At 42.8% G+C, this 23554-nt stretch overlaps 1 protein-coding gene across 4 annotated transcripts in view; it reads left to right on the plus strand.

Moving 5' to 3' along the window:
* CAST (calpastatin) overlaps window positions 1-23554 on the plus strand; it is a 182351-nt gene that overhangs the window by 72558 nt on the left and 86239 nt on the right. The window contains exon 1 of one of the 4 annotated variants that reach the window (XM_040342538.1): window positions 391-731. The exons of the other annotated variants lie outside the window; for them this stretch is intronic. The gene's annotated coding sequence lies outside the window, so the exon portion shown is untranslated. Of the gene's footprint in view, window positions 1-390; window positions 732-23554 lie in introns of those variants that run through there. 4 annotated transcript variants of the gene reach the window in all.

Consider the following 23554-nt stretch of genomic DNA (forward strand, 5'->3'; position numbering starts at 1 on the left):
CCGCCCCAAAGACACTGTTTACAGCAGACTGGGGAGGCTTTTCAGGTGCTATTTTTAGCTCTAAAATGCATGAAAAGTGCCTCAGTGTGAATATATCCTAACTTAGGTGACATTAGCCACCAGTACCCAATAAGATAGTGAATCTACCTAATGAGACCCCGGACAGTAATAAAAACCTCAGAGTTTCTAACCTCCAGTGCTAGTCTGCCCAGTATTAAATATAATCTGGTTATGGCTCTGCATAGTTGGTAATGACTGACTGCTTTTCTCTACATAAAAAGTTCAGTGGCATTTCATATATACAACTTTTTTTTTTATTCCATTAATTCTAAAATGACTATCACCGATATTGATGGTATGGACGTCATCATATTCATCATAAATCATTTTACAATACAGTTAGTCAGCAGCTTTGTCATAGAAATGTCCTAATACTCGTATATTTAGGAGATGGTGTGCTGGAGGTTGTGTACGTCACATAGGCCTGTGAGGGTTAAGCAGAACTGAGACCTAGGTGGAGCAGCCCAGCCCTCAGGGTGGAGATTAACGTTGTTACTGATGCAGTTTGGAATGGCTGTGACATGTCATATGTATGCGTGAGATTTGGGAAGAGCTCAGTTACGTAGCAGGCACAGAGGGGTTTGGCAATACTAAAGAGCAGTTTTAATGTTTTGGTTCAGAAGCAGTACAGTGTACCTCTCAGGACACGGGCCTAGCTGTTAGGATATAAGGTATGTTTTATATCATTTTCATTACAGTCCTTTACTTCAAGTACTTCTGTAGTGTTGGCTGATCTAAGCTCTGTAGAACTCACAGATGTTCAGAGGAGTTTTCTTTTGGTGTTGGGTGTGTAAGTCACACATTTTCAGAACGGACATATTTCACATGCATGCAGTGCACACATACAAGACATGTATGTAATATGTATAGGGTAGTTCTAGTCATGGAAGTCAAGTTCAGACATAAGCTGTGAGTGATAGAGGTTAACTCTTCTGTGTGCTGAGCAGGGTGATCTGTAATGTGCGGAGTGTCTTGTAGGCCTGCTAGCAAACTGTTATCAAATGAAAACGTATACATGCAGATGTCTGACTGTCCTATTACTGCCTGTGCCACCATTTCCCTCCCACACATGCATGTATATTAAGTGAGAACTCCAACAGCCTCTATCTTGGAGGGCGTTCGAGATTAGAAAAGATCATCTATCTTGGCTAATTGCTATTTATTGAGGACCTGATTGCTAGGAATGTCTCCTTAGTTTTCAGATGATATGTAGGATTGTTATTTGAGTTGGACAGAATTGGCTAGGCTGGCTCATTTCTTAAATGACCTTAAGGTCTGGTTCACACTAATGCGATTTAAAGATGCGACTTAAGTCGTACAGAATCGCACGACAATGGAAATGGCAGTTTCAGTGGAGCCTGTGCACATCAATGCAATGCAGTGCAACACGGTTTTGGAAAGGCACATGTGCTAGTTTGGTGCAATTACAATGCAGTTTTGTCCTCATAGACTTCTATGGAAGCACACCAAAAAAAAAGAAATGCATGTTTTTAATGGGATTTTGTGTATACAATCCAGTCTTCTACAAAAAGAATGCATGAAAACCTGTCAACGCACTACAAAATCGCACTGAAAATTAGATCAAGTCGCAGCTGCAGTAGTGTGAGCCTAAGTGATCATACAGGGGGTGACTTTTGTTTTAACTAGATGAGGTTTGCACTAATCCAGATACATTCCTATAATCTAGTCATCAAAAGGATTACCAATAACCAATAGGAATTTTATATCAATGTGTGTATATATATATATATATATATATATATATATATATATATATATATATATATATATGTATGTATATATATATATATATATATATATATATATATATATATATATATATATATATATATATATGCATGCATGCATGCATGCATGCATGCATGCATACATACATACATTTTTTTTTAAACATTATCAATACAAGTAATAGTTGTGAGTACAGGGTACAACCTAAAGGCTGGGTTTACACTAGAGCATGAATTCGGACCTGAAATGGACCAAAAGACACACAGGACTTCGCAATTCGCACCAGAGCCGCTCTGGAGATGTGTGAACCGACTCCATAGAGTCGGTCGCCATCTCCTGCTATGCAAATTAGATCTAATTCACAATAGTGTGAACCCAGCCATAGGGTTTATGTATTGGTGTTTTCACTTAAAGGGGTTGTAAACCCTTGTGTTTTTTTCACCTTAAAGGAACACTAAAGGTTAGTTTTTTATTACATCAATTAATTGCTGTAAGCTAGAGCATTTAAATATCACTTACCTTGTTTTTCCTTTTGACCTCCAAAATACAGTAATCCAGGTTTGAAATTGCCATTTCCTGTCTCTCCTCTTCTTGCTTTCCACCAGCATCTGAGCCGTTTTGCATGGTGGAAAGCAGAATGTGCTCACCCCTTCCCCATGACTACAGCCCTGCGTGAAGATGCTCTCTTATCCCTCACAGGCATGGAGGCTAAGCCTAATGGGAACTGTAGTTCCCATTAGGCCGTGATGTAGCAAGAATGAATGCGCACCGCAAACCAGGAAGTCAGTGAGAATAACCATTCGGGAGTGCTGGAGGTGAATAAAACGGCTCGATTTCAACAGGTATCAAACTAGTTATAATGCAAAACATTTCTTTTTACTTTGTCAGACTTTAATTTAAGAGGAAAATATTTTTGTCTTTACAACCCCTTTAATGCATCCTACGCATTAGGGTGAAAAACATCTTGCAATGTTCGGCCCTCCATCCCCCGTTTTACTTACCTGACCCCCGAATTTCCTTGGGCGCGATCCCGTGTCGCTCTCTACACAGGTTCTCGGCTCTTCATTGGATAGATTGATAACGGCACAGCCATTGGCTCCTGCTGCTGTGAACCAAATCCAGTGACTGGGGCTCCAGGGGGCGGAGCTGAGTCATACACTCGGCGGCTATGGACCCCGAGTGTATGACACAGGAGCGCGCCCGCAAGGTATCCCCCTCTTGAGAGAGCTTTCCAGAGGGGATTATCTATTAAGGAGCCGCGAGAGCCACCGGGGGACCCCAGAACAGGAGGCACGGGGCCACTCTGTGCAAAACGAACTGCTCGGTGGAGGCAAGTATGACGTGTTTGTTATTTAAAAAAAAACTAAACCTTTAGGCCCCGTACACACGACCAAACATGTATGCTGAAACTGGTCCGCGGACCAGTTTCAGCATACATGTTTGGTCGTGTGTAGGCGCGAGCGGGCCGAATTCCAGCAAACATTTGCCCGCCGGGCCTTTTCCCAGCAGACAAATATTCCTGGACGTGTTTTAAAACCGTCCGCTGGAATCCTGCCCGCTCGGACATGTACGGTCGTCAGTACAGACCTACCGTACATGTCCGAGCGCCCGCCGTCCCTCGCATGCGTCAAATGACTTTGACGCATGCGTGGAAGCCTTTAAATGGCAGGCCCGCCCACGTCGCCGCGTCATCGTCGCGGTGACGACGCGGACACGCCCCGCGTATTGTTTACGCGCGGACTTCTGTACGATGGTTAGTACAGCCATCGTACAGAAGCCCTCTGGCAGACATGTACGGTGAAAACGGTCCGACGGATCGGTTTCATCGTACATGTTTGCCCGTGTGTACCGGGCCTAAGTGTCACTTTTTAAGATTCAAACTATTTTTCCTCAAGTTTTACACATTTTTTACAGAGGTTTCAAATGTGTAAATCTTGGGTGAAAGCACTGATCAATAGAGTCGTAAGAGAAAGCCATTCATTTTCAAGGTTTAATTAAGTGGAAACAACTGATCACTTAAAATACTACATCAAAAAATCCAGTTGATTTTGTTTATTTACAATAATGCTGGTTAAGCAGAAATACTGAATCCTTGGTGAGTCTCACAAATAATTGCCCCTTGTATGGCTATCCTTTTATGCCTAGTACACACAATGAGAAAATCGGACGGAAAAAAACACATTCTGAGCGATCGTCTGATAAAATGTTCATTAGTACACAGCTTTGAGAGATGATCGGATATGTTTGCATGAACTGTCGTGAAAGGACAAGCAGGATTTTTTTCCTCGCAAGGTAACAGAACAAACAATTTTCTTGTGATTTAGTATGGTATTTCTGTGAAAAAGTTTGAGTGACCAAGACCGTTCATGATCGGCAACAAGAGAATACAAGACATTACTTCCCAAGTTGAATTCTGTCTTGTGAGAATTTTTGTGAGTTTAGTAACCTTTTAATTTTCAATATGAGACTAGTATGCAAGAAAAAATGGACGATCATTCGTCCGATATTCTGGCCCAGATTCAAGTAGAATCGCGCAATATTTGCGTGGGCAAAGAGCAAATTTTTTTCTCTGCGCCCACGCAAACATTGCGCTTTGCCCGCGATTCACGGAGCAGTTGCTCCGTAAATTGCGCGGGCAGTATGCTAAGCAGCCGGGCGCAAGGCTGCCTAATGTAAATGATCCCGCCGGGGGCGGAAATCATTTAAATTAGGCGCGCTCCCGCGCCGAGCGAACAACGCATGCTCCGTCGGGAAACTTTCCCGACGTGCATTGCGGCAAATGACGTCGCAAGGACGTCATTTGCTTGTAAGTGAACGTGAATGGCGTCCAGCGCCATTCACGGTTCACTTACGTAAACGACGTGAAATTTAAACGTCGCGAGCGGGAGGCGCAGCTATACTTTAGCATTGGCTGCACCTGCTATTAGCAGGAGCAACCTTATGCTAAAGGCGCCGTACGGAAACTCTGTACCTTGCGTACGCAGGGCCCGCGCAACTTTTGTGAATCGGTGGTAGTATGCAATTTGCATACTACACGCCGATCACAAAGGCCGCGCCCCCTAGCGGCCAACGCAAGAATGCAGCCTGGGATGTGAAGGCATAAGTAGGCTTATGTTTGTCACATCCTAGGCTGCATTCGGTGTAACGAGGTTCCTGAATCAGGAGCACTCGTTACACCGGAGCAAGTAAGCACTTGCGCCGCGCAACTATGGTTGCGCGGGCGCAAGTGCTTCTTGAATCTGGGCCAGTGTGTGTACTAGGCTTTAGACTCTCGATATGTCATCCATTTATCTGACAGATTAGATAGCACCATGTAGGCTATTTTTAACTGGCAGTCATGTGCACTGTACCAAAATGAAATTTATATCATTGTTTTCACATTAATAGAGCTTTCTTTCAATGGCATTTTAAAAAAAAAAATATATTTTTGCTATATAAATGAAAAAAATACCAAAAAGTTTGAAAAGAAAATCATGTTTTTCTTCCTAAAAATGTATTAATTATATTAAATTTTTTGACGGTACAAATATTTAGTAAGAGGCATGGCGTTTTTTTTTTTTTTTTTAAGTTGTAATTTTTTGTCACACGTTTTTGCAACATGAAGAAATGCAATAAAATGTTGGTACCATGTGATTACTGGTGACCAATCACAGATGACACACAGTAGTAAACAATGATGTCATGCATAGATTCCATTTATAACCAAGCACAGCAATCCACGGTTGTAGGGTTGTAGAGCATGCATGATGCGTTGTGGTGCGACAGAGATCTGTGGTCATATACTTTCATTATTTCATTTACAATCCAGCAAAAATCCCCACTCCCCCCCCCCCCTTCCCAATAAAATCCAGCACTGCATGCTCATCCCTCCCAGAACAAATCTTTTCTCCCAAATCCCCCCTTCCAGCACAAGCTTCCCCAGTCCAAAAAAAATCCTCCTCTCTCCCAATTCTCTCTGGCAAAGATCCTCTCACACTCTCTTAAACCCCTCCCTGCATAAATCCTCCTCCCCTGGCTGTAAATAGGAGTGACCAAGCCTCTTTCTGAGATTTGTTGTTTACAAGTTAAAAAACTGTTTGTTTGTTTTTGTTAGAAAATTACTTGGAACCCCAAACATACATTTTATTCTAACACCCAAGTCCCCCCCCCCCAAGCGCTTTATCCAATGTCGTCGTTCAGCCACGCTTCAGAATAGATGTGTCTTAAGTTTTTTTTTCTGAAGGCCTGATGGTTCACTTCCATCCGGATGTCTGTAGGTAGAGCGTTCCATAGCCGTGGTCCTTGAACTGCGAATCTTTGTTCTGCTTTAGATTTGTAGCGGGACTTGTGGATGTGGAGGAGCTTCTGATTAGTTGATCGGAGGGCCCGATTTGGGGTGCAGGGTTTTATTTTCTCGCATAAGTATTGTGGTGCGTTTCCTTGCGTGCATTTGTGGGTGAGGCAGAGGGTCTTGAATGTCGCCCAATCCTTTACGGCTAGCCAGTGGAGGGACCTCAAGAATGGGAAGATTGGTTCCCACGTTTTTTTTCCTATTACCAGTCTGGCTGCAGTGTTCTGGACGAATTGTAAACCCTTGCAGGTTTTTGTCCTCCATACATTCAATGCATGGAGGTGAAAAACCTCTTGTAGTGCACCAGCCCCCCTTTTACTTACTTGAACCCAATCTTTCCTGCGCTGGGGACTAGCACACCTGCTCCAGCCAGTGTCTCAGGTCATGATTGGATAGATTGATAGCAGAGCGGGCTGTGTCCATGTCTGCTCTGCATAAGTGAAGCGGACCTGGACCCGTCATCCAACCACTCATCTCAGTAGGGGATCAGCGCACAGATCTTCTGCTGGAAAAACCGGAGTTAGCAGAGTCTGGCCTGTGTGAAAAACCTATGCACCAGGAAGATTCATCTGCAGTAAATGTTTTGTGACTGTCACGTTTTTATAAATCTAACCCACCGTGTTACATTGTCATATTTCTGAAGCCCCACAAGCATTGCTCCGTATACCTGTGTAAGACGCAACTTATTTTTTTTCCTCTGCATGTTGTTAATGCATTTTGTAACCTGTTCTCCATGTTTCCGAGGACCAAATGTGAGTGTTTTTGGAAACGTTTATAATGCCCCTATTTTGCAAGGACCAACGCTGACCATTAGACGCAGTCACTGTTCAGGTATTCAGACAGCTGTGGATGCTGGGGCTGTCTACACATAATAGCCAGCAGTACCGATCTCTTCATCCACTCAGTTTAGTGCTAGTCTAACACTAAAGTGTTGTCAGAGGCTTCCCTTTCTCAAGCCCCATACACACCATCAGAAAATCGTACGGAAAATACTGCTTTCGAAGCGATCGTACGTTAATAGGATCATTAGTACAAAGCTTTTGAGAGCCGCTCATGACATTTCATCCGATATTATTCTATCGGACATGCACGGAAAAAACATTTGTACGATGCCAGATCGTACGATTTTAGTTTAATCAGTACAACTATCATTCGAAAATTCAATACGAATGCATTACAACACATGACAAATTTGTATTCTGTCGTACAAGAATTTTCGTGACTTTAGTAAACTCATCGGATTCGATCTGAGATTGGCATGCAAAAAAAACAGACGATCATTATTCCAATAATCTCATCTTGTGCCCAGGGCATTAGGCTTACCATAGACAGACAGTTCGGCAGGAGGGATGTCCCCAGTCGGCAATGTATGTGTTGATGGGGGAATTGTGCAAATCTCTTTCCTGCAAAGTAAACTTGCACCGTGTATGGCCTGCCTTGGGCACTTACTGTGTGTGAACTATTGTAGTGTACCATACTGAGACAGTAAACCTCCTAATAATAGTACACTCCCTTGTACTGCATACAGAAATCATGTGATAATTCAATCAGCTGACAAACATTAATAATGCCTAACTTATTTGACAACTGCACCCATATTTGTTTGTGCTTACTGTTTTTCTGAATTTTTAAATAGTTAAAAATTGTAAAACATCCGTAAATTCTCCTTTCTTCAAAAAAAATAAACACTTTTTTTTTTAAATGGGACTGGCAGGAACTCCCAGATTTCACAAAGAAAGCAATACAAAGAAAACAGGATACTTTTTCATACAAGTACAAAGTGCAGTAGGCACATATCAGGAATACGAACAGTTGGAGTAACATATTCTTTAATTTTTCTCTTGTTTACCCCAATGGGCGGACCAAGACAATGGATGGAGGAATCTTCACTATTGTATTCTGACAGCTGCAACACTAATCCTGGAGCTGTGACTTCATCAGATTGGATGTAGTCACTATTCGACCAACAATTTTCCAGCTTTCTCCCCCATTTTGTTGAGCTGGGTAGTGCTGAGACTTGCGCCGTGTATAGGCAACATGGGCTTTAGTTGAATTCCTCATGCACACTGGGCACTGGCACCAGGGCATGGGCTATGGCATTTAGGCGTAGGCAGAAGGTAGCCGCCACATCTAAGGCCACATACAAACTATTCTATTTTCTGCAGATTTTGTCTTCAGATTTACCAAAACCATGTAATGCAAGGGCCTGCCTAAATGCATACAAATTGAAACTCTTAAAGAGGAAGTAAACCCCCCTTTTTTTTTTTTTTAAACACCACCTGCAAGACAAAGGCATAATGAGCTAGTATGCATAGCATAGTAGCTCATTATGTAATACTCCCCTCCGATCGAAGCCCCCGCAGCCATCCTCGTACACCGCTCGGGCGGCAGACATCTCTCCCGGGGGTTACTTCCGGGTATCGTGGCTCCAGCGCTGTGATTGGCCGGAGCCACAATGACGTCACTCCCAGGCATGCGCACGGGAGCCGCTAGTCACGGTACGGGCTCCTTTAGGAACGGCACGTTCGCTGCTGCTAAAGTGCGCCTGCGCCTCTGTCTACGGTGCATGCGCCGTAGACACCGGCGCATGTCATTTTTGTAAATGTCTCCTAAACTGTGGAGGCTTAGGAGATATTTCGAGCACCTACAGGTAAGCCTTAACCACGGGCCTGTTTTTCAGAGTCGGTGTTTACGAGACAAAACCATTTTTTTTTGCTAGAAAATTACTTAAAACCCCCAAACATTATATATTTTTTTTTTTCTAACACCCTAGAGAATAAAATGGAAGTCATTGCAATACTTTTTGTCACACCGTATTTGCGCAGCGGTCTTACAAGCGCACTTTTTTTGGAAAAAATTCACTTTTTTAAATGAAAAGATAAGACAACAATAAATTTGGCCCAATTTTTTTATATATTGTGAAAGATAATGTTACGCCGAGTAAAATGATACCCAACATGTCACGCTTAAAAATTTTGCCCGCTCGTGGCATGGCGTCAAACTTTTACCCTTAAAAATCTTGATAGGCGACGTTTAAAAAATTCTACAGGTTGCATTTTTTGAGCTACAGAGTAGGCCTAGGGCTAAAATTAATGCTCTCGCTCTAACGATCGCGGCGATACCTCACTTGTGTGGTTTGTATACCGTTTTCATATGTCGGTGCTACTCGCGTATACGTTCGCTTCTACGCGCGAGCTCGTCGGGACGGGGCGCTTTAAAAAAATGTTTTTTTTGCTTTTCGCATTTATTTTTATTTATTTTACAATTTTTAACACTGAAAAAAAAAAAAAAAAAAATTATCACTTTTATTCCTATTACAAGGAATGTAAACATCCCTTTTAATAGAAAAAAGCATGACAGGTCCTCTTAAATATGAGATCTGGGGTCAAAAAGACGTCAGATCTCATATTTAGGCTTAAATGCAAAAAAAAAAAAAAAAAATTGGAAATGTCATTTTTTCAAATGACAAAAAAAAAAATGTTTCTTTAAGACGCTGGGCGGGACTGACGTTTTGACGTCACTTCCGCCCAGCGGAGCTATGGGGACGGGCGAAGGAGATTTTTCCTTCAGTCTCGTCCCCGCTCAGCTGCCGGATGGTCGCGATCTCCTCCGCCGCTACCGACGGCTCCGGTAAGCGGCGGAGGGCGCGGAACAGCGGCGGGAGGGGGGGGCCCCTCTCCCGCCACCGATAACGGCGATCTCGCGGCGGATTCGCCGCGGAGACCGCCATTATCGTTAACACGGCCGCCCACAGAAGAGATGAATATCTCGATTGTGGCAGCAGCTGCTACCGTTACCGAGATATTCATCTCTAAAGTGATGACGTATAACGGCGGTGGGCGGTCGGCAAGTAGTTAAGGAACACTAAAGGCAATTTTTTTTTTTTTTTTTAAATAACAAACATGTTATACTTACCTCCACTGTGCAGCTCGTTTTGCACAGAGTGTCCCCGAATCCTGTCTTCTGGGGTCCCTCGGCGGCTGTCTCTGGTCCTTCTCGCAAAAGCTTTCCACCTTCATGCGAGCGAGTATGGTGGAAAGCTTTTGCGGGTGCGCTCCCGTGATACAGTGGCGGGCATAGCCGCCGACTGTATCACTCGGCCCCGCCCCCGGCGCGCTGCGCCATCAGATGTGATTGACAGCAGCGCCAGCCAATGGCTGCGCTGCTATCAATCCGTCCAGCCTAGCCAATCAACGGCCAGGCTGGGAACCGAAGAGGATCACGAGGACGCGAGCAGGACTTTCGAGTGGTGAGGTAAGTAAAACGGGGGTTCGAGGGGGAGGGGGGGCGGTACCGTCGGATGTTTTTTCACCTTAATGCATAGGATGCATTAAGGTGAAAAAACAATTACCTTTACAACCCCTGTAAAGGGGTTGTAAAACCATTACAACCACTTTTACCTACAGTTAAACCTAGATTAAGGTTTGACCTCATATTCTATGGTTTTGGTAAATCTGAAGACATAAATCTGCAGAAAATCTAATAGTGTGTAAGGATATTTGCTTTACGACAATCCTGTGGCCCACATGGAAAACAAGGTCACAAAAAATACTTTGGCCATACTTCTCTTTTAGTGATTGTTCCCTTTAAACATTTGTGTACCTTTCACAGTTTAATGTCACAATTTCTAAGAGTATCATTACCTTAGGGAAGGTACAGTCTTGGGTGGGGTGACTTTTAAACATATTTCTTGCCATATATTTCCCAGGTGTGGTCCAGGCTTTTTTAAAGCACCAAACCGGTAACTATAAGAACAAACAGTAAAGGTCATACTAAAACCTTTGTTTTAAAAATCGTTGTGCGCTTATACCAGAGCACATGTAGTAGTTTTCTGCCTTCTAAACAACCAGTACTCGGGTCTCCTTAATTTTAAAGTGGGACTCCGGTCAAACTAATATTTATTATTTGAGAGTGTGCGTAATGGTTACAACTTTATTTTTTTGCTGTCATGGGCCTTCGTTGCAGAGATTCTCTTGTGGCCACTTAGTTCTTTGCCTCTAATGCTGCTTAGTCAAATCAATAGAGGGAGCTGAATTACAATGACACAGACTAGTCATGTCTGCATTTGTTCGCTCTGGAAGCCATATTGGTGGAGAGCAAGTTCAGATTTAGCTCGGGTCCTTCCAATTTACATTCTCTGATTTATTTATTTTTTGTAACAATGTTTTTTTATTAAGAAATTGCAATGATTACATTACAATAAACAAAGCGAGTCTCAGTACAATAGGCACTTGAAAATGTTGCATATAAAATCTGCAATAGAAAACATCATACCTCACAGAAATAACTTGTGCTTCATATAACGTATTAGCCCGTCCTCCTGTCACTGATCACCCATAAATTAGGCCCAAGGGTAAGAAAGCACCCCCGCGACCCATGCACCAGGATCCCAGTACTAGACGACCCCCTCCGATCCCTCTCTCTGGTCAGAGCGGCCGCCCCATGTATGAACCCAACAACACTTCTCTAATTAGGTATACAGAAGGAATAAACTGACTGAGCTGTATCCATACTGGAGGTATATAAGTTCAAGGCACGACAAACCCAGAAAAATCCAAGCACAAAGTGTATAGCAATATTTCGAATGAACATTGAAGGAAAGTTTATAAATCATAGGGGGAAATAATAAAAAAAACAAATAGGAATTTATACCCATGCAACACATAAGATTAACCATTGGCTTAAACGTAACATCCATCTAGGAGTAGCGGTTTATTTCACATTCTCAGATTTTGAATATTTTAGTTGCCCTTTTACTTTAATCCAGGACTCCGTTAAATACATATTGGTGTGACACTCTAGGCTAGGGGTCCTCAAACTTTTTAAACAGGGGGCCGGTTCACTGTCCCTCAGACCGTTAGAGGGCCGGACTATAAAAAAAAAAACTATCATGATCATTGCAAGCCCCCCCCCCCTCGTCATCATCATTGTAAGCCCCTCATTGCAAGCCCCCCCTCACCATCGCAAGCCCCTCATTGCAAGCCCCCCACCCACCTTCATCATTACAACATCATCAGCCCCTCACTGCAACCCCCCTCACCATCGCAAGCCCCCCCCTCCATCCCCTCACCTCACCATCGTAAACCCCTCACAGCCTTACTCCTTACTGTGCCAAACTGCTGCTGTGTCACGGTCCCGCTGTGTCATGAAGCTCACAGACTTGTTAACAGTTCGGGCGCGCTATGATAAAAGTCCCGCCCTCCTCCTCCTAGACCAGTTCGTGTGATAGACAGAACACTGGCTCTATCACACACGCTAGTCTAGGTCAGGAGGAGGGCAGGACTTTTATCATAGTTTGCCCGAACTGTTAACACTGTGAGCTCCGTGACACAGCGGGACCGCTGTGTTACAACCTGCCGTGCATGTTGGGGTGGGGTGGGCCAGTTAAATGTCCTCCGCGGGCCGCATGTGGCCCGCGGGGCGTAGTTTGAGGACCCCTGCTCTAGGCCATTGATGGTGAACCTTGGCACCCCAGATGTTTTGGAACTACATTTCCCATGATGCTCGTACACTCTGCAGTGTAGTTGGACATCATGGGTAATGCAGTTCCATCACTGCTCTTGGCCATCATCTGTTTTTGTATAAAAGCCAAAAACAAAGAACCAAGAATCAGACTGTACAGGCCAGACAAGGAGGTCTTAAAGTGGATTTAAACTCACTCTCATGCTTTCTAAACTGCTGCCATAGTGCTGATCTATAAGGATATACTTGCCTCCTGCATGTATTCTTACCTGTCAAATGTCTCCCCTCTGTCTGTTATGAGACCTGAAAAACTGCAGATTCTGTGGGTGGATCTGTTGTCTGGAGCTCGGTGGGTGGAGTTGTGATGTCGGTAGGCTCTCCGCCCACCTCTACACTCCCCTTGTCAACATGCATTTTTTCCTATGTATTTCTTGCACTGAATTCTGCTATGATCTCTAACATCCAGTCTCCAGGCTAGTGCATGAGATATGTAAATAACCTGTCATTCACAGCAAGGGGGCGGAACGGACTAAGGTTTTTCTCCAAGTCTGTTTATTTCACTGAACAATAAGAGGATTGCTCAGAGCTGGATTAACTCTGTGTGGCAAGATTGGGCACAGATGATAGGAAATTGTATACTGTACATTGTGACAGCAAAAAATAAATAAAAAATAAATCGGGTTTACATCCACTTTAAGATAAAAATTTGAATTTTTATTATACATGATTAAAAGGCAAAAAAAAAAAATCATAAAACAATGATTATATGATGCTGGATTGATTAAACTGTTCATAGAACATTGATATTGCTCTTGTTTGATACAGTCAGTAAAGGAAAAATTTTCATGTGTCAACACGTTTTTCCAAAGTTATGCTTCATCAGGACACATGAGCATAGTACAGTAATCCTCTCAGCATTGCATACAGCACATATACAGCCTACCGGGTGGGCACCGGAGCAAACTGGGAGGACGAAATCTCAGCAGGGCACCTAAATTGTATATCTCTAGGTTGTCAAAAATGTTTCAGATATAAACACTGCTCTTCATTAGTATCTATCCAAGCCCTAGATTGGATCAAGGAAAAGGAGCACCTTCTGTTGCATGTAGGGTATCCAAAGTTAGGGGATTCTATCCACCCGCTTTATTCCAAATTAAGGAGAAAGAGAGCCTGCGACCATAATCCCCTCATCATATTCCAAAGCCCGCCTGTCCTGGTGTAAGGAGCCATTACTGTACTATACTCGTGCTTCGTGATGAAGCATAACTTTACTGGCTGTATCAAGCAAGAGCAATATCAATATTATATGTACAGTTTATTCAATCCAGCATCATATAATCGTGGTTTTATGACGTTATTTTTGCCTTTAAATCATGTATAATAAAAATGTTACATTTTATCTGAAGACCTCCTTGTCTGGCTTGTACAGACCGATTCTTGGTTCTTTGTTTTTGGACTTCGTTAAAGAGATTTCCTCCTACTAAAACTGGTCATAGATGGATCAAAATTTGTCTGATTAAGTAGGAACTGGCCATATTTTGATAAATGTGTTTCCATTCCTGTTTGACAGAAGTTCTTAGTTAGATTCTTCCATCTACCTTACCTGTGCGGATGGAGGAATCCATTCTTTTTTTTTCTTTTTTTTTTTTTTAGCCCGCTGGTTGAAAGAATAAATATACAGTATACTTCTATGGCAAGCTTTACTGTCCTGGTAATAACAGCTTCCCCAGACAGGAGGCAAAATTTGCCTTGGAGACATAGGCAGCAATAAAATGCTGACAATGGTTCTAGCCTTCCATTACTCTACTAACAAAAAAAGAAAAGCATTTTTATTTCTGTGTGGGTTGCTCTTGGAGATGTTCCCTTACTTCCACAATGCATGGCAATATACATTACATGCATTGTGGTTTCATTTTTTATTTTAGGTACTTGACTGCGCTATACAGTACAATTTACACAGCGCTAAATATATTGTACATTTACATCAGTCCCTGCCCTCAAAAAGCTTACAATCTAAGGTCCCTAATGCTGGCCATACACTATACGAAAAATCGGGCGAAATTCGGTCGTTCAGACAGTTCATTTTTCGAACAGTTAATGGGCACAAAATCGATAATCGTTGGGACATTTTTGAGCAGAAAAAAAGGACAACTTTGGAAATTTTCTGCTGAACGAACGATAAATTGAAAGGTTAATGAGTGTTCCCCATCCGAACTTTCTGCACTGGGTATATGTAAAAAAAAAAAAAACAATTTTTTATTTATTTATGTCCACTGAGCGATTTATTGGTCATTACATGATGGCCCTGTCGTTTTCGCTCACGGCCGACCGTTCGTTTTTCGAAAGTTCGTTCGGGCGATTTTTTTGTATAATGTATGGCCAGCATAACTCCAATTCACACATACTATAACATATGCTGGGGCCAACTTAGACATGATTTAATTAACCTGCTAGCATGTTTTTGGAGTGTGGGAGGAAACCTACACAGGCACAGGGAGAACATGCAACATGTAGAACATGTAGTGTTGTTTTTGGAATTTGAACCAGCGACTCTTTTTCTGCTAGGCGAAAGTTCTAACCACTACACCACTGTGCCGCTCACATTCATTTTGAATAGCAATGCAATGCACTAAGGCAATGCATATGTGTTGCATTGTGCCGCAATGCATGGCAACTGTTTTGTGATATTTGGTGCTTTAGAAGACTTTTCACTTCAATGGGTGATTTAATGCAATGCATGTTACACTTGACATAACGCATGTTAACACACGGCAATGAATGCACAGCACTAACCTTACAATGTCTACCAGTGGAGCAGATTTTAAAAAATGCAGTCGGATAAACGAAAGATCAATTCTAATTTTAGTTTATTTGGAAAAATAGCCTTTCCTCGTGTCTCCCTGCTTACACAGGTGTAGTCATGTGTACATTTTGTATAAAAACAAGACATTTTCGACAAGTTTTCAGCACTAGTATAAGTGTCATGATATCATTTTTGATTGTAAAATGATCAGTGTTAGGGTTTTAGTGAGCTTTAAATCTGGTTGTCGGGGTTAGGATGAGGTTGAACACAAGTTACCGCCTAGTTTTAATAAGTGTGGCGTTTAGTAACTAAATTCAGGGTCAGGATAGAGTAATAGCGTATGTAGTAAAGTATCATGAAAAATGTTTTTGTTGTTGTCCCTACACATTAAAAACAACCATGCCGATTTTTAGAAACTGGAAAATATAGTGCAGGTGAAACCTTGTGTTTATAACGTGATGATTGAGATATGACGACATTCGAGAAAGCTATGGTATCTCAGGGTTTAGCATAGGCGGCCTACTAATTTTAGGTGGCAGATAGCGAATTGTAACTGATACATATGAGTAAGTGCCGTCATACTAACTACAGCATTCCCTGCCACTGATTTTATGACCACAGTGCAATCAGGTTTTCCTCCCAGACAATGCAATCAAGAGGGTTTCCTGCTGATATCCACACTGATATGCTGATGCCGCGTACACACGATCGGACATTCTGACAACAAAACCGTGGAATTTTTTTCCCGACTGAATGTTGGCTCAAACTTGTGTTGCATACACACGGTCACACAAATGTTGTTGGAAATTCCGACCGTCAAGAACGCAGTGACGTACAACACTGCAACGAGCCGAAAAAAATTAAGTTAAATGATTCCGAGCATGCATGGATTTTTGTGCGTTGGAATTGCATACAGATGATCAGAATTTCCAACAAGAACTGTCGGAAAAATTGAGAACCAGCTCTTAGACATTTGTTGTCGGAAATTCCGACGGCAAATGTCCGATGGAGCCTACACACAGTTGAAAAATCCGACCAAAAGCTCACATTGAACATTTGTTATCGGAAATTCCGATCGTGTGCAAGCGGCATCATTGTCAGCTCTGTGTGGAGTCATTTTTTACAAGTGATTTGTTCTGGTGTGACATTGATCTTTTTAGATGGTCACTCTTATGAGTTGGGGCTGTATTCAGGCTAAAGTGGGTTGTCTGGATTTCCAGTCATACTTATTTGAAATGATAAACTAGAGTTGCCTCTCTGCATGCATATCACTTGAGGAAATATCCCCTTTTTAGAACGTGGTCACTGGAACAGGTGTCCCCATTAGAAGATTTTCTCTCACCTACTTATCTGGTGTCAGCTATGATATTCTGGATTTCCCCTCAATTTGGAGTCGGAGCAGACTCTGCTCTTCTTTACCTAGGTGTTGCTCAGGTCAGTGAAAGTAGAATATTCTGTGGACTGGGTTCCAGTCTTTGGCACTTTTTTTTCATCTTTTACATTTCTTTTTTTGTTTACCCTTTTCTCATTTTGTGTGTGTGTGTGTGTGTGTGTGTGTGTGTGTGTGTGTGTGTGTGTGTGTGTGTGTGTGTGTGTGTGTGTTTTGTTTTGTTTTTTTTCTTCCTTTCATTTGATATTTTAGTGGATTTTGGTGAAATATCATTTTGGACAAAAGGTCATTTTTTTAAGGAGGCTGTAGGAGGGACATATGATTTATAAAAGGGCCAGTATGTCGGTGATCTTTAGCTCCCTCATCTATAAAGCCTTGTACACACGGTTTGATTGTCGTACGTCTGATTTTTGTCAAAGGTGCATGTGCAGGATTTTCGTTTTCTACTGCGCATGCGCGACTCGTGCGATGCTTTGTGAATAGGCGGCTGCCTCCTGGGATACACACAGTTCCCAGAAGGCAGCGCGCCCCATTCACCAGAAGACACCGCACCGGAGGAAGAGGAAGAAGATTTAATATTAACCACTTAACCCCCCGGATCATATTGCTGGTCAAAGACCAGGCCACTTTTTGCGATTCGGCACTGCGTCGCTTTAACTGACAATAGCGCGGTCGTGCGACGTGCCTCCCAAACAAAATTGGCATCCTTTCTTTCCCCACAAATAGAGCTTTCTTTTGGTGGTATTTGATCACCTCTGCGTTTTTTTTTTGTTTTTGCGCTATAAACAAAAGTAGAGCGACAATTTTGAAAAAAAATAATATTTGTTACTTTTTACCATAATAAATACCCCCCAAAAATATCTAAAAAAAAAAGAATTTTCCTCCGTTTCGGCCGATACGTATTCGTCTACATATTTTTCGTAAAAAAACAAAACGCAATAAGTGTTTATTGATTGGTTTGCGCAAAAGTTATAGGGGCAGATTCACAAACAATTGCATGGGCGCAGCGTATGTGAGATACGCTACGCCGCTGTAACTTACTTTTCCCAGCTTCGAATCCACAAAGAATTTGCGCCGTAAGTTACGGCGGCGTAGTGTATCTCTCGCGGCGTAATGGCACGCAATTCAAATGCGGCGAGTAGGGGGCGTGTTTCATTTAAATGAAGCGCGTCCCCGCACCGAACAAACTGCGCATGTGCCGTCCCTAAATTTCCCGTCGTGCATTGCGCTAAATGACGTCGCAAGGACGTCATTGTTTTGACGTGGACGTAAATTACGTCCAGCCCGATTCACGGACGACTTGCGCAAAAACATATTTTTTTTTAATTATACGCGGGAACGACGGCCATACTTAACATTGCGTACGCCACCAAATAGCAGCTTTAACTATACGCCGGAAAAAGCCGACTAGAGACGACGTAAAAGAATGCGACGGCCGCTCGTACGTTCGTGGATCGTCGGAAATGGCTAATTTGCATACTCGCCGCAGAAAACGACGGGAACGCCACCCAGCGAACACCGAAGAATTGCATCTTAGATCCGAAGACGTACAAAACAAAGATATGACGTGGGAAATTTGAAAGTACGCCGGCGTATCAGTTACGCCGGCGTACTCTTTGTGGATCTGCCCCTCAGCGTTTACAAAATAGGGGATAGTTTTATGGCATTTTTCTTAATATTTTTTTTTTTTTACTAGTAATGGCGGCGATCAGCGATTTTTATCGTTACTGCGACATTATGGCGGACACTTCGGACACTTTTGACACACATTTTTGGGACCATTGGCATTTTTATAGCGATCAGTGCTATAAAAATGCATTGATTACTATAAAAATGCTAGGGGGTGAGGAGAGGGTTAATCATGTTCTCTGGGTGTGTTCTAACTGACTTGTTCTACGACTGTAAAGTCACATGACAAGTCGTTCCCCATGATTTGCAATGAGTAACGTTCATATCAGTGTGACTTCATGTTGCAGCGACTTCAAAGTAGTCCCTACACTTCTTTAGTCAGACTTTGATGCGACTTGAGGTCCAGAGACCTTGAGATTACACAGGCATTGCGTTGAAATCGCAGCAAAATCGTGCGACTTTCAGGTCCCACACGTGTGAAAGGGGAAGGAAACATAAAAGGTTCCAAAACGGCTGATTTTACTCTGATTATTTCAGAAAAAGTAATTCCTGCCTCCCCACAACCTACAATCTTGCCCAGTATGTAATAGATTTTCTCTGTAGTGATAGGCCTGCCTAATCTGTCTTTTATTGTCTGGGTTTTGTAGACATGACAGCTGACATTAGTGTAGAAACACAGAAGAAAGCTGTTCATTTTTGCATGGGTGTGTCTCCAGTCCTCGCACCTCCTCCCATGCAATCCAAACGGCATGAGTCAGTCAACTATTGTGTCAGTTGTTAAGCAACCATGTAATATTTTGTATCAAGATATATCACAGAAATAGAAAATAATAAGCTCAGCAATAGGTAGGTCTTGTGTTGTTTTTGCTCTTCTCACATGTCATTATTTGTCAATCCGCTGCACAGGTGCATCTCTTAAGGTATTTGCTTAGAGTTAGAGATATATATATATATATATATATAATATATATATATATATATATATATATATATCTCTATCACACACACGCCAGTATAATCCCAAACAAACAATAAATACATTAAAAAGCCTTACAAATAACTATGCATGTATCAATTTCAATATTTTTATGTTAAATTCATGTTTCATTTCTAAAGTTGTATGGAGTAATTGTTTTAAACACACAGCTGACATCCTGTCCATTAAAGTGTATGTAAACTCAAGCCTCATATTTTAATATGTTGATGTACATACAGTATCTCACAAAAGTGAGTACACTCCTCAGTTTTGTAAATATTTATTATATCTTTTCATGTGACAACACTGAAGAAATTACACTTTGCTACAATGTATGTATCATGTTGGAATACTGACCTGCGGTCCAGTCTCCGAAGGGAGGAGATCTGCTCTGCTTCAGTATGTCACAGTACATGTTGGCATTTATGGTTCCCTCAGTGAACTGTAGCTCCCCAGTGCCGGTGACCTGTCCTTAATGTTCCCCTAACGGGGAAGTTCCTTCAAGGACTGCGCAGGCGCAAACTTGCCGACGGAAATCTCCGAACCTCGCCCGGCATCCAGGCTCATTCTTTAACATCCCCGTGGATTGGAGGATGTTAAAGAGCCAGGAGGCCGAGCGAGCGGAGCGAGCCGTCCGAGCGCAGCGAGGACGTGAGGCCGACTGGCTACTTTCCTCGAAATCCACGTCGCCCTGGATGCCGGCCGAGGTTCAGAGATTTCCGTCACCAAGTTTGCGCCTGCACAGTCCTTGAAGGAACTTTCCCGTTAGCCGGAACCATCTCGGCAGATCGGATTGCGCCTGCGCAGGAACTTTCACGATAGCCGGAACCAGCTCGGCAGATCACCGGCAGAACTCGTGCAGCCCCAGACCATGACACTCCCACCACTATACTTCACTGTAGGCAAGACAGACGTCTTTGTACTCCTCACCTGGTTGCGCCCCACACATGCTTGACACCATCTGAACCAAATACGTTTATCTTGGTCTCATCAGACCACAGGACATGGTTCCAGTAATCCATGTCCTCAGTCTGCTTGTCTTCAGCAAACTGTGTGCAGGCTTTCTTATGCATCATCTTTAGAAGAGGCTTCCTTCTGGGATGACAGCCATGCAGACCAATTTGATGCAGTGTGGGTATGGTCTGGGTACTGACAGGCTGACCCCGCCACCCCTTCAACCTCTGCAGCAATCGTACATCTATTTCCCAAAGACAACCTCTGGATAGGACACTGAGCTTGTGCACTCAACCTCTATGGTTGACCATGGCGAGGCCTGTTCTGAGTGGAACCTGTTCTGTTAAATGGCTGTATGGTCTTGGCCACCGTGCTGCAGCTCAGTTTTAGGGTCTTCTTATAGCCTAGGCCATATTTTTGTAGAGCAACAATTCTTTTTTTCAGATCCTCAGAGAGTTCTTTTTCCATGAGGTGCCATGTTGAACTTCCAGTGACCAGTATGAGAGAGTGACACACCTGCTCTCCATTCACACCTGAGACCTTGTAACACTAATGAGTCACATGACACCGGGGAGGGAATATGGCTAATTGGGCCCAATTTGGACCTTTTCACTTAGGGGTGTACTCACTTTTGTAGCCAGCGGTTTATACATTAATGGCTGTGGGTTGAGTTATTTTACAAGCTACAAGCTTTGTATTCACTACATACATACATTGTAGCAAAGTGTAATTTCTTCAGTGTTGTCACACGAAAATATATTTAATTACAAACGTGAGAGTAACCTCAATAATGCCATGGACTTTTTTCATCGGAATTTCCGATCATGTGTGGGCCCTATCAGACTTTTTTCCCTCTGTGTTTAGAAATAGAACATGTTTTATTTTTTTCCGATGGGGGGGAAAAAAAAAACTATAGGAAATTCCTATCGTCTGTGTGCAACTCCGACGGAGAAAAAACCCATGCATGCTCAGAATCAAGTCGACGCATGCTCGCAAGCATTGAACTTCGTTTTTCTCGGCTCGTCGTAGCGTTTTACAAGATCGGAATTTTGGTCTGACAGTGTGTATGCAAGACAGCTTGAACGGAATTCCGACAAAAAATTCCATCGGATTTTAGGCCATCGGAAAATCCAATTATGTGTACGGGGCATAAAATTCTTGCTATATTCAAATGAATTGCCTTCAGTCCAGGCACTCCCTTTTCCAAAGTGAGAACTCCTAGGACAGGAGAACCACCTGAAGACTGTCTGACACACATTGCAGCGCAGCTGAGCATGCAGCAATACATTGATGTGCATTGTGGTGCAGCACCCTGCCAAACATTATGTATTTGGTTGCCCCCCTCTGCAATTTCACCATTGACTGCAGGGGCAGCTAGCACAGCACAAAAGGCTGCACATCAAAGTTATGTAAACGTTAAATATATTTCTCTTATTATTATTTTTTTCTTTTTTTCTTTTATATTTTAGTTTCTGTACAGGTTTGGCTTAGTTTTACATACATAATTGTCAGTCTTAATATCATTGTGCTGACGTGTATCCATAAGGCTGAAGCAGCGAGGCTTTAAGCAAGGCCCCAATAGTCTTAGCAATTTCAGTATTAATTCACTGCTGATGGATAGATTTAAAAAAAAATGTTTTATGCAAACCTGTGAAAGCAAAAAAAAAAAAAAAAATGTCCAACACTGTTCCTGAACCATCACAATACTTCTGTATGGGTAAGCATGTCACCTGCCTCCCCACTATGAGGAGTTTCTGTATTGACCACAGTACTAGGTGATGAGTTTGAGGGGGATGGTGACTGGGACTGAATTGCTGCTCATAGTGAAATATGTATATTTTTAGATATAGATTCTGTTTAGTCAGCCTGACTTAAAAAATAAAAATAAAAAAATTGTTCGGTGGAAGCCTAACACGACAAGCATGTGTACATTCCCTCTAGGCAAATACATGAGCTGCTGAATGTACCTAAATACAGGGTGGGTATGCTGTTTGGCTAGAAATTGTTGTGCAAGCTTACACCATCTGCATTACTACTATTTAAAGATGAACTCAAGAAAACCTAAAAAATGTCCTTGCAGTGAGGCGAAACCTGTACTGCAAGGTTTAAATGCTCGTTTATGTCTGAGGGATTTGGGAAAACCCATTGAGGCTGTATTTACACAAGAACAGAGCGCTGAGGGAGAGCTTTACCTCTCAAGCAGCTGTCCGTTCCCGACTGTGGTAGGGGGCACTATGGTGCACAATTCAGCGCATCACACACAGCTCCCTTTTGCTTGTTTTTTGTGTTTGTACAAACTTTATTTGAAGTGTACAAAGGTACACTTCATGTTGCTGTACAGCAGTGTGACGCACTGTCCTGCTGTACAGTACGATGCAATTCTGTACCACGTGCTGTGATAAAATACAATGCATCTGCATTTTATAGTAGCACGCTTCAGCTCGGCCCCGGTTTGCGTTGTAATGTCAATAGGACACACAGAAAACAATTGTTTTCTGTATGTCCATGCAGTGACAGACATTTCACAATGCAGTAAAATGCCTGTGACTGCACTGTGTGTGATTTAGCCCTTACCTGATCATTCTTTCCAGCACCTCTGTGCTACTAGACTGATCCTTACAATCTCTTCTCCCCATGTTTAGCGGTCTAACGTCTTTGGACATCAAGACTGATGCAGGGTCTTTGGCCCTACATTGGATGTGGGGACGCTGAGAGACAGTTCATTGCTGGAGCATAGGGAAGTCTGCTTGGGGAGTGGAGGATCAGGTAAAGTGCTTTTACGATCTACTAGACTAAATGAGCAGAGACTCGGATCAGTGCCAGGGAACAAGTATTTTCAGAGGGAGAGGTCAGCAATTGCAGCCTCTGTGCTTTTTTATACATAGGTTTTTATTAAAGCTGACCTCCAGTAGGATAAATTGGATACAAATGAATGCAAACCTGTGCTCATTAATGCCCTGTTCACACTGTTGCGACTGTCGCTCCGACTTTAATGAACTTGGGTCTGGTATGGATATTGAGGGGAAACCCCCCACACCAAAATAAATAAAAAAGGCTCTTATGTGAGCATGCAGCCTGGCAGGCCAGGAAAGGGAGGTGGGGGGAAAAGAGTGAGCCCCACTCCTGAACTATACCAGGCCACATGCCCTCAACATGATGGGGGTGCTTTGGAGGCCCCCCTTACCCAAAAGCACCTGGTCC

Source organism: Rana temporaria, chromosome 1 (genome assembly GCF_905171775.1).
Source record: "Rana temporaria chromosome 1, aRanTem1.1, whole genome shotgun sequence".
Lineage (NCBI taxonomy): Eukaryota > Metazoa > Chordata > Amphibia > Anura > Ranidae > Rana > Rana temporaria.